The 15,695-nt window shown below is 36.8% G+C and overlaps 1 non-coding gene across 1 annotated transcript; it reads right to left on the bottom strand.

Moving 5' to 3' along the window:
• Nucleotides 1-13,519: 13,519 nt before the first annotated feature.
• On the bottom strand, nucleotides 13,520-13,627 carry LOC148561200 (small nucleolar RNA R71). Its single transcript, XR_015888189.1, has one exon. It is a non-coding gene; the product is annotated as a small nucleolar RNA R71 (small nucleolar RNA).
• Between the last annotated feature and the right edge of the window lie 2,068 nt (nucleotides 13,628-15,695).

The following is a 15,695-nucleotide window of genomic DNA, read 5'->3' as shown; positions in this document are numbered from 1 at the left end:
AACTCCAATAATCACACCGCAACCAAGTCTTGAATCCAAAGAAGTGAAGGCAACTAGCAAGAACACCAATTCTGTCCCTAATCCAGCAAGTAAGCTCAATCAAGCCATGTACAAAAGAAAGCTTACTGAGAGGAAACCAAGACAAGGGACACTAGCTGAATCTTTCCCTCCTTTGAGGTCATTCCTCTTAACAAACTGGAAGAAGAGGAAGAAAGTGAAGAACAACATGTCAAGCTAATGACACTAAAAGAGCACTTGTTGGGAGGTAACCCAACCATAGGTAACATTTCTTCTCTGCTTTGTTTTCTTTTTCTTTGCTTTGTTTAAATTCAATAAATTGGCATATGGTTACATTCTAAGTTTGGTGTTGCCTTGCAACAAATTGTTTTCAATCTTTTTGGATGATTGCATCAAATCAAAAAAATGAAAGTGACACACCAAGATTCTAAGTTTGGTGTGCCACTTATTTTTCTATGCAAATCATTCAGCAACACCACTTGTTTGCATAATCATAATGTTCTTTGCACTGTTATCTTTCTTTTAGTTAGACAATTTTAGTTTTCTCTTTGTTTTTAGTCATTTCCTTGTTTTAAATGCTTTCTTTTATTTACTGTGTTTGTTAATACACTACCAAGAGAGCTTTATTCATGACAGATTCTTAACTTGGTGATTGTATTTAACATATAACAGTTTCTTTCGTTTAGTTTTATTTCAAATAAATTGACATGTGATTGCATTCTAAGTTTGGTGTTGCTATGCAACAAAATTTGGTTCCAATTCTTACAAGATACTTGCATTAATTCCAAGTGAAAGTGTCACACTAAGTTTGGTGTGCCACTTATATCTTTATGCAATGTATCATGCACACCTTCTTATGTTTACAATCATAATGTCTCTGTCTCTTGTGCCTTGATTATTATCTTTAATTTTGCTTGCTTAAACACATGTACTACTAACATTTCATTGTGAGAGACATTCATGATCCATCTTAGCCCCATAGCCATTGTTCTAATTGTTGCTTGAGGATGAGCAAGCATTCTGAGTTTGGCAAGGGAAAGAGGAAGAATAGAGGAAAAAGGACAACAATAATGAAGATGAACTACAAGGTTGTAGAGTTCCTTTTCTTCTCATTTGTTTCCAGCACTTAAATTACATGATTGTCTTCATATTTTCTGTTTACATGTGTGTATGAATAAAGCATAGCTTGAATTTTGATTTGTAACACGTTGCCATGCCATTATGACTACCAACTTGAGTTTGTGAGTTCAAAAGCAATAAATTATCATGATCATAAACAAACAAGGCATTAAAGAAGAAATTAGCATGTGCATACAAGTATTGGAAAGCTAGTATGATTAATTGTTGCTCAATTGCATTGGATTTTATTTAATTGAAGTTTTCATCTAGTACATTTTGTGAAATCTTTTGAAAATCATGAAAACCTTGAAGAAGCAAATACAATTAAAGCAAGAAAAGAAAAAGGGAAAGAATGAGAAAGCTGAAGGCTCTGAGTACCAATGGCAATTTATTTGTTAAGTACTTGTGGTGTTTATGTATCAAGCCAAATGCTTGAAAACAAAACACTTACAAGTCAAGGCTAGGCTCAAGTGCAAAAGCACTCCCTCAAAGCTCAAGGTTCTGAGCATCAATGATTAGAGAGTCAAGAAAAGAAAAGAAAAATGAGCTTAATGAAGTCCTCTAATTCAAATGCTTGTGGTGCTTATGTATCAAGTGGTAATACTTGAAAACAAAGCATTTAGAATTGTAGCTTTGTTATTAACTCATGGGACAAAGCACCCAAAAGGAGAAGCTAAAAAAAGAAAGAAATTCAAAAGCTTGTTTCAAGGAAGAAATACAAGAAAAAGATTTCATAAATTGAGCTAGATAGAAGCATCAATCATTTACATTTCTTTTGTGATTGTAGCATGCTTAGAAAACTAGCTTACCATGAACATTAACTTGCTATTCTTCCTACCTTGGATTGTCAATCTTTATTGCATGATTCTTTTCTTGCTTGGGGACAATCAAGGTTTAAGTTTGGTGTTGTGATGACATGTCATCATGTCACCTCTTTCTATGCTTTTTCATACAAGAAATTGATAATTAGTGCTTAAATATTGCATTCTTTTATGATTAAATGGTATATTTCCTTGATCTTTTAATTTTATAAATTTGGTAGGAAATAAGAAGAAAAAGAAGCAAAGAAGCACAAAATAAGCTAAAAAGGAGAAAAAAAGAGCTTTGGGGCACACTTTGGAGCCTTAGGCCACGCTTTTAAAAGCGTGGCCCATGACCAAATCAAGGAAGTTTCACAATCAGCATCACAAAGCTCAGTTCACTAAGTGAACTTAGCTTTATCGTGAAAAACTTGGCTTGGAAGCAAGAATTTTCGCTAAGTTAAAACTTGGGCGTTTACAGCATGACCATACCTTCTTCAAAGGGCTATAACTTGAGCTACAAGTGTCCAATTAATGTGATTCTAATTGCGTTGGAAAGCTGACATTCAGAGCTTTCCAACGATGTATAATAGTCCATATTTGGCATGAAATTGAGGCACAAGTAAAAGGCATCTTTAAGGGCCAAAAACAAGCAAAAATAGACCAAAGTGGCTTCACCAAGATTCGAAGTGGGAGCCTCTCACTTGCAAGGAAGGACCACTACTCTTGAAAGGAAAATGAGCCAAGATGGCTCTCCCAAGGTTCGAACCTGGAGCTTCCTTGTACAAGCACTCCTCACTCTCCACTCCTCCAAGGAAAATAAATTCTCATTTGCTTCCACCAAGAGTTGAACCTGGGACCTTGGAGTGCAAAGCTAGGCACCACAAAGGAAAGCTAAGTTGGTTTTTCCAACTGAGCACTATCTCCCCCGTTCTCCCCCACAAATTGACATGGACCCAACGCACCAAGGAACTTTGGCGCACAATTTTGGCACACAACCAAGGCTGGACGCGCATCAAATGAAGCGGACAACACAACTTGAAAGCTAAGTTGGGTTTTCCAACTGAGCTTTCCCCTGGGAGCAACACCCATGGACCAAAAATTGAATAAAAATTCCATTTAAATTCAATTCTTCTCCAAATTGAATCAAGGCCAACCAAACCCATTTCTCCTCAGATCCAAAGCAAGCAAAGCCCACATCATCACTCAAAGGCACAAGAACAAGCTAGAATTAGGATTTTCATTTAATTTGTTTTTTATTTCAATTTCATTTTATTTTGTAAAAAGCCTATATAAAGGCATCACTCTCATTTTCAAAAGGGAGCTCGATTAGAAAGGAGGTTGGCTCCACTAGGGAGCATTAGCATTAGAGAGCTCTCTCTCTTTAGTTTTCTTTTCTTTGTTTTTGAATCTTGGGTGGAGAATTGAAGGAGTTCTGTTTCATTCTCCCTCTGAGATTTCCCATTGTTTGCCTTGCTGCATAATTTCAGTGAATTGCAATTTGAATCAAAGTTCTCTTACTGCTTCAATTTGTCTTTATTCTTCAATTGTTCTTGTTGGATCAAGGAAGGATTTGAGATCTAGACTTGTTTTCTAGTCTCTTCCACTCTTGAGATCTTCAACCTCTTTTACTTTGCTGCAAATTAAGCATTGCTTTTCTGTCTTAAAATTCTTCAAGGCATTTTACTCTTCTGTTAGATCTGTTGCATGATTTTGCATCTTTTACTTCTCTGTTTGATTGCTATTTACACGTTCCTGTTGAATTTTACATTTCCAGCACCCATTCCCCTTTATATTTCATGCAATTTATATTTCTTGTCATTTAATATTCTTGCAATTTACATTTCTTGCTCTTTAAGTTTCTGTCCAATTTACTTTCTGCAATTTATAATTTCTTGTCATTTACTTTCTGCTGCTTCAATTGTCACTCAAATCACTCAATGTTAGCTTAACTAAACTAATCACCCACTAAAGTTGCTTGATCCATCAATCCCTGTGGGATCGACCTCACTCTAAGTGAGTTTTACTACTTGATACGACCCGGTACACTTGCCGGTGAGTTTTAGGTGTTTTGGGAAATTCAGTTTTCCACAAAAATACCATCAAGTTTTTGGCGCCGTTGCCGGGGATTGATTTAGATCAACAATGATTAAGTGGGTGAGAAGTCTAGATCAAGCATTTTCTTTATTTTTGTTTTCTATTTCAAAGTGAAACCAAGGTGTTTGAGTTTTTGCCTCACTAAGAAATTCTCATCTCTCATATGAGTAATTTCAATTTTCCTTAGTGTTGTGTTTTCCAAAATGCAAATGGAGTTCAACTCATCTTATGATCAAACAAATTTTATGGGATATTACCCACCATCACCAATCTTTAATGGTGGCTGGGGATATCACCAAGAAAATACAAATTCTAAACACTCCAATTTATGGAGATTTGCTTCAGAGACACAAGATGAGCAAGAAAACCATATGGGATATTTCCCTCCACCACAAAATGATGCAAGTCATGATTCTAATGGTGGCTGGAAAGGGAATTCTAATACTCCATATGATATTCATCCAAAGATATCATCAACTAACCATGCTTCAACAGAAAGCCCCTTTCAAAACTCACCACCCACACAAACTTCCATGAACCACTCAAGATTCTCAAAGTTTGAGTCCATGCTCAAAAGATATGAGGAGAAGACAACAAAAGTTTGGAAAGAACAAGAAAACTCCTTCAAAAACATGGAAGCGCAGCTAGCTCAATTGGTGAGTGCAACAAAAAAGGATGAAAAACAAGAGGAAGAGGCTACTGAGTCAAGTGGATTTTTAATGAAGAATGAGGTGGTTGAAAATGAGACTGCACTTGAGATGACAAGGGAACATGAAGACTCACAACTCTCACAAACTTCCCTGACCCAAAAACTCTCAACAATTGAATCTGTGATTGAAAAATATGAAGAGGAGATGAAGAAATGTTGGGAAGATCAACAAACCTCCTCAATGAAAAAGCTATTAAGTCAAATGTTGGGAGGGGAGGAGCATGAAAGTGAGAAAGTCATTCCAGAAAATTTACACTCAAGTGAGGCAGAGAAGTACATAAAGGAAGAGTTCATGGAACCACCAATTCAAAAGGCTCTGGATGAATATAAAACTCCAATAATCACACCGCAACCAAGTCTTGAATCCAAAGAAGTGAAGGCAACTAGCAAGAACACCAATTCTGTCCCTAATCCAGCAAGTAAGCTCAATTAAGCCATGTACAAAAGAAAGCTTGCTGAGAGGAAACCAAGACAAGGGACACTAGCTGAATCTTTCCCTCCTTTGAGGTCATTCCTCTTAACAAACTGGAAGAAGAGGAAGAAAGTGAAGAACAACATGTCAAGCTAATGACACTAAAAGAGCACTTGTTGGGAGGTAACCCAACCATAGGTAACATTTCTTCTCTGCTTTGTTTTCTTTTTCTTTGCTTTGTTTAAATTCAATAAATTGGCATATGGTTACATTCTAAGTTTGGTGTTGCCTTGCAACAAATTGTTTTCAATCTTTTTGGATGATTGCATCAAATCAAAAAAATGAAAGTGACACACCAAGATTCTATGTTTGGTGTGCCACTTATTTTTCTATGCAAATCATTCAGCAACACCACTTGTTTGCATAATCATAATGTTCTTTGCACTGTTATCTTTCTTTTAGTTAGACAATTTTAGTTTTCTCTTTGTTTTTAGTCATTTCCTTGTTTTAAATGCTTTCTTTTATTTACTGTGTTTGTTAATACACTACCAAGAGAGCTTTATTCATGACAGATTCTTAACTTGGTGATTGTATTTAACATATAACAGTTTCTTTCGTTTAGTTTTATTTCAAATAAATTGACATGTGATTGCATTCTAAGTTTGGTGTTGCTATGCAACAAAATTTGGTTCCAATTCTTACAAGATACTTGCATTAATTCCAAGTGAAAGTGTCACACTAAGTTTGGTGTGCCACTTATATCTTTATGCAATGTATCATGCACACCTTCTTATGTTTACAATCACAATGTCTCTGTCTCTTGTGCCTTGATTATTATCTTTAATTTTGCTTGCTTAAACACATGTACTACTAATATTTCATTGTGAGAGACATTCATGATCCATCTTAGCCCCATAGCCATTGTTCTAATTGTTGCTTGAGGATGAGCAAGCATTCTGAGTTTGGCAAGGGAAAGAGGAAGAATAGAGGAAAAAGGACAACAATAATGAAGATGAACTACAAGGTTGTAGAGTTCCTTTTCTTCTCATTTGTTTCCAGCACTTAAATTACATGATTGTCTTCATATTTTCTGTTTACATATGTGTATGAATAAAGCATAGCTTGAATTTTGATTTGTAACACGTTGCCATGCCATTATGACTACCAACTTGAGTTTGTGAGTTCAAAAGCAATAAATTATCATGATCATAAACAAACAAGGCATTAAAGAAGAAATTAGCATGTGCATACAAGTATTGGAAAGCTAGTATGATTAATTGTTGCTCAATTGCATTGGATTTTATTTAATTGAAGTTTTCATCTAGTACATTTTGTGAAATCTTTTGAAAATCATGAAAACCTTGAAGAAGCAAATACAATTAAAGCAAGAAAAGAAAAAGGGAAAGAATGAGAAAGCTGAAGGCTCTGAGTACCAATGGCAATTTATTTGTTAAGTACTTGTGGTGTTTATGTATCAAGCCAAATGCTTGAAAACAAAACACTTACAAGTCAAGGCTAGGCTCAAGTGCAAAAGCACTCCCTCAAAGCTCAAGGTTCTGAGCATCAATGATTAGAGAGTCAAGAAAAGAAAAGAAAAATGAGCTTAATGAAGTCCTCTAATTCAAATGCTTGTGGTGCTTATGTATCAAGTGGTAATACTTGAAAACAAAGCATTTAGAATCGTAGCTTTGTTATTAACTCATGGGACAAAGCACCCAAAAGGAGAAGCTAAAAAAAGAAAGAAATTCAAAAGCTTGTTTCAAGGAAGAAATACAAGAAAAAGATTTCATAAATTGAGCTAGATAGAAGCATCAATCATTTACATTTCTTTTGTGATTGTAGCATGCTTAGAAAACTAGCTTACCATGAACATTAACTTGCTATTCTTCCTACCTTGGATTGTCAATCTTTATTGCATGATTCTTTTCTTGCTTGGGGACAATCAAGGTTTAAGTTTGGTGTTTTGATGACATGTCATCATGTCACCTCTTTCTATGCTTTTTCATACAAGAAATTGATAATTAGTGCTTAAATATTGCATTCTTTTATGCTTAAATGGTATATTTCCTTGATCTTTTAATTTTATAAATTTGGTAGGAAATAAGAAGAAAAAGAAGCAAAGAAGCACAAAATAAGCTAAAAAGGAGAAAAAAAGAGCTTTGGGGCACACTTTGAAGTTGGAGCACACTTTGGAGCCTTAGGCCATGCTTTTAAAAGCGTGGCCCATGACCAAATCAAGGAAGTTTCACAATCAGCATCACAAAGCTCAGTTCACTAAGTGAACTTAGCTTTATCGTGAAAAACTTGGCTTGGAAGCAAGAATTTTCGCTAAGTTAAAACTTGGGCGTTTACAGCATGACCATACCTTCTTCAAAGGGCTATAACTTGAGCTACAGGCGTCCAATTAATGTGATTGTAATTGTGTTGGAAAGCTGACATTCAGAGCTTTCCAACGATGTATAATAGTCCATATTTGGCATGAAATTGAGGCACAATTGAAAGGCATCTTTAAGGGCCAAAAACAAGCAAAAATAGACCAAAGTGGCTTCACCAAGATTCGAAGTGGGAGCCTCTCACTTGCAAGGAAGGACCACTACTCTTGAAAGGAAAATGAGCCAAGATGGCTCTCCCAAGGTTCGAACCTGGAGCTTCCTTGTACAAGCACTCCTCACTCTCCACTCCTCCAAGGAAAATAAATTCTCATTTGCTTCCACCAAGAGTTGAACCTGGGACCTTGGAGTGCAAAGCTAGGCACCACAAAGGAAAGCTAAGTTGGTTTTTCCAACTGAGCACTATCTCCCCCGTTCTCCCCCACAAATTGACATGGACCCAAGGCACCAAGGAACTTTGGCGCACAATTTTGGCACACAACCAAGGCTGGACGCGCATCAAATGAAGCGGACAACACAACTTGAAAGCTAAGTTGGGTTTTCCAACTGAGCTTTCCCCTAGGAGCAACACCCATGGACCAAAAATTGAATAAAAATTCCATTTAAATTCAATTCTTCTCCAAATTGAATCAAGGCCAACCAAACCCATTTCTCCTCAGATCCAAAGCAAGCAAAGCCCACATCATCACTCAAAGGCACAAGAACAAGCTAGAATTAGGATTTTCATTTAATTTGTTTTTCATTTCAATTTCATTTTATTTTGTAAAAAGCCTATATAAAGGCATCACTTTCATTTTCAAAAGGGAGCTCGATTAGAAAGGAGGTTGGCTCCACTAGGGAGCATTAGCATTAGAGAGCTCTCTCTCTTTAGTTTTCTTTTCTTTGTTTTTGAATCTTGGGTGGAGAATTGAAGGAGTTCTGTTTCATTCTCCCTCTGAGATTTCCCATTGTTTGCCTTGCTGCATAATTTCAGTGAATTGCAATTTGAATCAAAGTTCTCTTACTGCTTCAATTTGTCTTTATTCTTCAATTGTTCTTGTTGGATCAAGGAAGGATTTGAGATCTAGACTTGTTTTCTAGTCTCTTCCACTCTTGAGATCTTCAACCTCTTTTACTTTGCTGCAAATTAAGCATTGCTTTTCTGTCTTAAAATTCTTCAAGGCATTTTACTCTTCTGTTAGATCTGTTGCATGATTTTGCATCTTTTACTTCTCTGTTTGATTGCTATTTACACGTTCCTATTGAATTTTACATTTCCAGCACCCATTCCCCTTTATATTTCATGCAATTTATATTTCTTGTCATTTAATATTCTTGCAATTTACATTTCTTGCTCTTTAAGTTTCTGTCCAATTTACTTTCTGCAATTTATAATTTCTTGTCATTTACTTTTTGCTGCTTCAATTGTCACTCAAATCACTCAATGTTAGCTTGACTAAACTAATCACCCACTAAAGTTGCTTGATCCATCAATCCCTGTGGGATCGACCTCACTCTAAGTGAGTTTTACTACTTGATACGACCCGGTACACTTGCCGGTGAGTTTTAGGTGTTTTGGGAAATTCAGTTTTCCACAAAAATACCATCAACTTCTCAGTATATGGAGATTCATTCAGCTCCTGTCTTGATCACCTGAAACTTGTCCTGAAGAGATGCCAAGAAACCAACCTAGTCTTAAACTGGGAAAAATGTCACTTCATGGTGACTGAAGGGATTGTCCTTGGGCATAAAATCTCAAACAAGGGAATAGAGGTGGATCAAGCAAAAATAGAGGTAATTGAAAAATTACCACCACCTGCCAATGTTAAGGCAATCAGAAGCTTTTTGGGGCATGCAGGATTCTATAGGAGGTTTATAAAGGATTTTTCAAAAATCGCAAAACCTCTAAGTAATCTATTAGCTGCTGACATGCCATTTATGTTTAACACAGAGTGTCTGCAGACATTTGAAATGCTGAAAGCTAAGCTGGTCACAGCACTAGTGATGAGCGGATAATTTATACGCTTTTTGACATTGTTTTTAGTATGTTTTTAGTAGGATCTAGTTACTTTTAGGGATGTTTTTAATAGATTTTGTGTTAAATTCACATTTTTGGACTTTACTATGAGTTTGTGTGTTTTTCTGTAATTTCAGATATTTTCTGGCTGAAATTGAGGGACTTGAGCAGAAATCAGATTCAGAGGTTGAAAAAGGACTGCTGATGCTGTTGGATTCTGACCTCCCTGCACTCAAAGTGGATTTTCTGGAGCTACAGAACTCGAAATGGCGCGCTTCCAATTGCGTTGGAAAGTAGACATCCAGGGCTTTCCAGAAATATATAATAGTCCATACTTTGGGCAAGAATTGACGATGTAAATTGGCGTTCAACGCCAGCTTTCTACCCAAATCTGGCGTCCAGCGCCAGAAAAGGATCCAAAACCAGAGTTGAACGCCCAAACTGGCACAAAAACTGGCGTTCAACTCCACAATTGGCCTCTGCACGTGCAACACTTAAGCTCAGCCCAAACACACACCAAGTGGGCCCCGAAAGTGGATTTATACATCAAATACTTACTCATGTAAACCCTAGTAGCTAGTTTATTATAAATAGGACCTCTTACTATTGTATTAGGCATCTTTGGATTACCTTATGATCCTTTGATCACATTTTGGGGGCTGGCCATCTCGGCCATGCCTGGACCTTTCACTTATGTATTTTTAACGGTAGAGTTTCTACACTCCATAGATTAAGGTGTGGAGCTCTGTTGTTCCTCAAAGATTAATGCAAAGTACTACTGTTTTCTATTCAATTCTTCTTATTTCTCTTCTAAGATATCCATTCGCACCCAAGAACGTGATGAAGGTGATGATTATGTGTGACGCTCATCATCCTTCTCCTTTATGAACGCGTGCCTGACAAACACTTCTGTTCTACATGAAATAAGCTAGAATGAATATCTCTTAGATCTCCTAACCAGAATCTTCGTGGCGTAAGCTAGAATGATGGTGGCATTCAAGAGAATCCGGAAGGTCTAAACCTTGTCTGTGGCATTCTGAGTAGGATTCAATGATTGAATGACTGTGACGAGCTTCAAACTCGCGATTGTTGGGCGTTAGTGACAGACGCAAAAGGAGGGTGAATCCTATTCCAGCATGATCGAGAATCGACAGATGAATAGCCGTGCCGTGACAGGGTGCGTGGGCATATTATTCACTGAGAGGAGGGGATGTAGCCACTGACAACGTGATCCCTTGCTAATCAGCATGGAAAGTGTATGACTGATTGGATGTAGTATAGCAGGAAAGCTGAGGTTCAGAGAACAAAGCATCTCATTCCTTATCTGAAATTCCTACCATGATTTCAAAGTACCTCTCTATCCCTATCTTATATATAATATTCTAAAACACCATTATCACTTATATCTGACTGATTTACAATTGAATAGCTTGCTTCCATACCAACAATCTCCGTGATTCGACCTTACTCACGTAAGGTATACTTGGACGACCAGTGCAATTGCTGGTTAGTTGTATCGAAGTTGTGACAATTATGACTTAAGATCAAGCACCAAGCTTTGGAGCCATTACCAGATTTGTTCAAGCATGGAGATCACAATTTCGAGCACCAAGTTTTTGGCGCCGTTGCCGGGATTGTTCTAGTATGACAACGACGGTTCATTTTGTTGCTCAGATTAGGTTAATTTTTTTTATTTTATTTTCAATAATTTTTCAAAAATTTCTAAATTATCATCTGTTATCGAAAACATAAAACAATAATACTTTCAAAAAAAAAAATGTTCTCAAAAACAATTAATCTATGGTTTCTAATTTTTAGAGGATTCTACGTTCATAAGCAGTTGAAGCTGGCTGGCTGTAAGCCATGTCTCAATCCTTATACCCAAGAGAAGAGCTTCTTATCTTCTTAGCCAATTGGCTATTGAATGTAAGGATGTCAGGACGTGTCATGTCTGTGTTACATACTAAAGCTTGCTGGCTTAAGCCATGCTGACCTTGATTGAGCTTTAGTCATAAGATTCCTGGAATTCATATTAAAATTTGGATCCTTTTTCTTTTCAAAGATTTTTCGAAAAATTAAAAATCCACAAAAATACAGAAAACAATAAAAATCAAAATATTTTTGTATCTTGAATAGTCTTGAGTCATATCATAAGTTTGTGTCACTTGCATATGCATCTTGCATTTTCGAAAATATCATGCATCATAGTGTTCTTCATGATCTTCAAGTTGTCTTGGTAAGACTTCTTGATGATCTTGATGATTTTTTGTTTTGTGTCTTTTCATGTTTATCATATGCATTCTTGAATTCTTAGTGCGTAAGCATTAAAGAATTCTAAGTTTGGTGTCTTGCATGTTTCTTTGCATAAAATTTTCAAAATTGTTCTAATGATGTCAACTTGACATTCATGGTGTTCTTGGTGTTCATCTGACATCATGCATTCTCAATACATTCATGTTTTGATCTAAAAAATTCATGCATTGCATAATTTCATGTTTTCATAAACAATTCAAACAAATCACAAACAAAATCTTTCCCTTTTTCTCTCATCAATTCGAAAATTGATTCAACTTTTCAAAATTTTAAAAACAACGTTGTTTCTTACAGTCAAACAAATTCAATTGAAAATCTCAATTTCAAAACTCTTTCAAAAACAACATCTTTCAAATCTTCGTAAAATTCCCAAATCAAAATCTTTCAACAAATCTTTTCTAATATTTATATAACAATTATCGACACATAACAAATCAATTAATGTTTGATCAAAAATTTCAAGTTTGTTACTTACTTGTTAAGAAAGATTCAAACTTTAAGTTCTAGAATCACGTCTTGTGATTTCTTGTGAATCAAGTCATTAATTGTGATTTTAAAAATCAAATATTTTTCAAAAACTAATTTCTATCATATCTTTTCAAAAATATCTTCTCATCTTATCTTTTTCAAAAAAAATTGATTTCAAAATATCTTTTCTAACTTCCTAACTTCTTATCTTTTCAAAATTTGTTTCAACTAACTAACTAACTTTTTGTTTGTTTCTTAACTTTTTCAAAACTACCTAACTAACTCTCTCTATCTAATTTTCGAAAATATCTTCCCTCTTTTTCAAAAATTTCTTTTTTTTATTAACTAATTATTTTTATTTTTTATATAAAAAAAAAATTTCGAAAAAAAATACTAACCTTTTTCAAAAACTATTTTCAAAAATCACTAACTCTTTTTCAAAAATTGTTTTCGAAAATTCACTTCCCCCTCTCATCTTCTTCCATTTGTTTATTGATATACTAACATCTTTCCTTCAACTCTCCAAAAATCCGAACCCCCTCTCTCTCTGAGTTCAGATTTTCTTCCCTTCTTTTCTTCTACTAACACAAGGATCCCTATACTGTGGTATAAAGGATCCATATTATTATTACTATTTTTTCTGTGCCATCTTCTTTGTCATATGAGCAGGAGCAAGGACAAGAACATTCTTGTTAAAGCAGATCCAGAACCTGAAAGGACTCTGAAGAAAAAAAATTAAGAGAAGCTAAAATACAACAATCCAGAGATAACCTTTCAGAAATTTTCGAACAGGAAAAGGAGATGGCAGCCGAAAATAATAATAATATAAGGAAGATGCTTGGTGACTTCACTGCACCTAATTCCAATTTACATGGAAGAAGCATCTCCATTCCTACCATTGGAGCAAACAACTTTGAGCTGAAACCTCAATTAGTTTCTCTGATGCAGCAGAACTGCAAGTTTCATGGACTTCCATCTGATGATCCCTTTCAGTTCTTAACTGAATTCTTGCAGATATGTGATACTGTTAGGACTAATGGAGTAGATCCTGAAGTCTACAGGCTCATGCTTTTCCCTTTTGCTGTAAGAGACAGAGCTAGATTATGGTTGGATTCTCAACCCAAAGACAGCCTGAACTCTTGGGATAAGCTGGTCACGGCTTTCTTAGCCAAGTACTTTCCTCTTCAAAAGCTGAGCAAGCTTAGAGCTGATGTTCAAACCTTCAGACAGAAAGAAGGTGAATCTCTCTATGAAGCTTGGGAAAGATACAAACAGTTGACCAAAAAGTGTCCTTCTGACATGCTTTCAAAATGGACCATCCTGGATATATTCTATGATGGTTTATCTGAGCTATCAAAGATGTCACTGGACACTTCTGCAGGTGGATCCATTCACCTAAAGAAAACGCCTGCAGAAGCTCAAGAACTCATTGACATGGTTGCTAATAACCAGTTCATGTACACTTCTGAAAGGAATCCTGTGAATAATGGGACGCCTATGAAGAAGGGAGTTCTTGAAGTTGATACTCTGAATGCCATATTGGCTCAGAATAAAATATTGACTCAGCAAGTCAATATGATTTCTCAGAGTCTGCATGGAATGCAAGCTGCATCCAACAGTACTCAAGAGGCATCTTCTAAAGAAGAAGCTTATGATCCTGAGAACCCTGCAATAGCAGAGGTAAATTACTTAGGTGAACCTTATGGAAACACCTATAACTCAACATGGAGAAATCATCCAAATTTCTCATGGAAGGATCAAAAGCCCCAACAAGGCTTTAATAATGGTGGAAGAAACAGGTTTAGCAATAGCAAGCCTTTTCCATCATCAACTCAGCAACAGACAGAGAACTCTGAACAAAATGCCTCTAATTTAGCAAATCTAGTCTCTGATCTATCTAAGGCCACTGTAAGTTTCATGAATGAAACAAGGTCTTCCATTAGAAATCTGGAAGCACAAGTGGGCCAGCTGAGTAAAAGGATCACTGAAATCCCTCCTAGTACTCTCCCAAGCAATACAGAAGAGAACCCAAAAGGAGAGTGCAAGGCCATTGACATAAGCGCCATGGCCGAACCTGTGAGGAGAGGAGAGGACGTGAATCCCAAGGAGGAAGACCTCCTGGGACGTCCAGTGGTCAATAAGGAGCTTCCCTCTGAGGAACCAAAGGACTCTGGGGCCCATCTAGAGACCATAAAGATCTCATTGAACCTCCTTATGCCCTTCATGAGCTCTGATGAGTATTCCTCTTCTGAAGAGAATGAGGATGTTACTGAAGAGCAAACTGCCAAGTTTCTTGGTGCAATCATGAAGCTAAATGCCAAATTATTTGGCATTGATACTTGGGAAGTTGAACCTCCCTTGTTCATCAATGAACTAAGTGATCTGGATCAACTGACATTGCCTTAGAAGAGACAGGATCCTGGAAAGTTCATAATACCCTGTACCATAGGCACCATGATCTTTAAGGCTCTGTGTGACCTTGGTTCAGGAATAAACCTCATGCCCCTCTCTGTAATAGAGAAACTGGGAATCTATGGGGTGCAAGCTGCTAAAATCTCATTAGAGATGGCAGACAGCTCTAGAAATAGGCTTATGGACAAGTAGAGGACGTATTAGTAAAGGTTGAAGGCCTTTACATCCCTGCTGATTTCATAGTCCTGGATACTGGAAAGGAAGAGGATGAATCCATCATCCTAGGAAGACCTTTCCTGGCCACAGCAAGAGCTGTGATTAATGTTGACAGAGGTGAAATAATCCTTCAATGGAATGAGGACTCCCTTGTGTTTAAAACTCAAGGATCTCCCTCTGCAACCATGGAGAGGAAGCAGAAAAAGCTTCTCTCAAAGCAGAGTCAACCAGAGCCCCCACAGTCAAACTCTAAGTTTGGTGTTGGAGAGTTTCAACAAAGCTCTGCACATCTGTGAGGCTCCATGAGAGCCCACTGTCAAGCTATTGACATTAAAGAAGCGCTTGTTGGGAGGCAACCCAATGTTTATTTATCTAACTATATTTTTCTTAGTTATGTGTCTTTATAGGTTCATGATCATGAGGAGTCACAAAATAAATATAAAAATTGAAAACGGAATCAAAAACAGTAGAAGAAAAATCACACCCTGGAGGAGCATCTGTCTGGCGTTCAAACGCCAGAACAGAGCATAGTTCTGGCGCTGAACGCCCAGAATGGGAGCATCCTGGTGCTGAACGCCCAGAACAAGCATGGTTCTGGCGTTCAACGCCAGAAATGGCAGCAAAGGGGCGTTGAACGCCCAAAATGGGCACCAACCTGGCGCTGAACACCCAGAGTTGTGTGCAAGGGCATTTTACATGCCTAAATTGGTGCAGGGATGTAAATGCCTTGACACCTCAGGATCTG

This window comes from Arachis ipaensis, chromosome B6, assembly GCF_059453495.1.
Source record: "Arachis ipaensis isolate K30076 ecotype BB chromosome B6, ASM5945349v1, whole genome shotgun sequence".
In the NCBI taxonomy this organism is placed as follows: Eukaryota; Viridiplantae; Streptophyta; class Magnoliopsida; order Fabales; family Fabaceae; genus Arachis; species Arachis ipaensis.
This window is presented reverse-complemented; position numbering and strand designations above follow the sequence as displayed.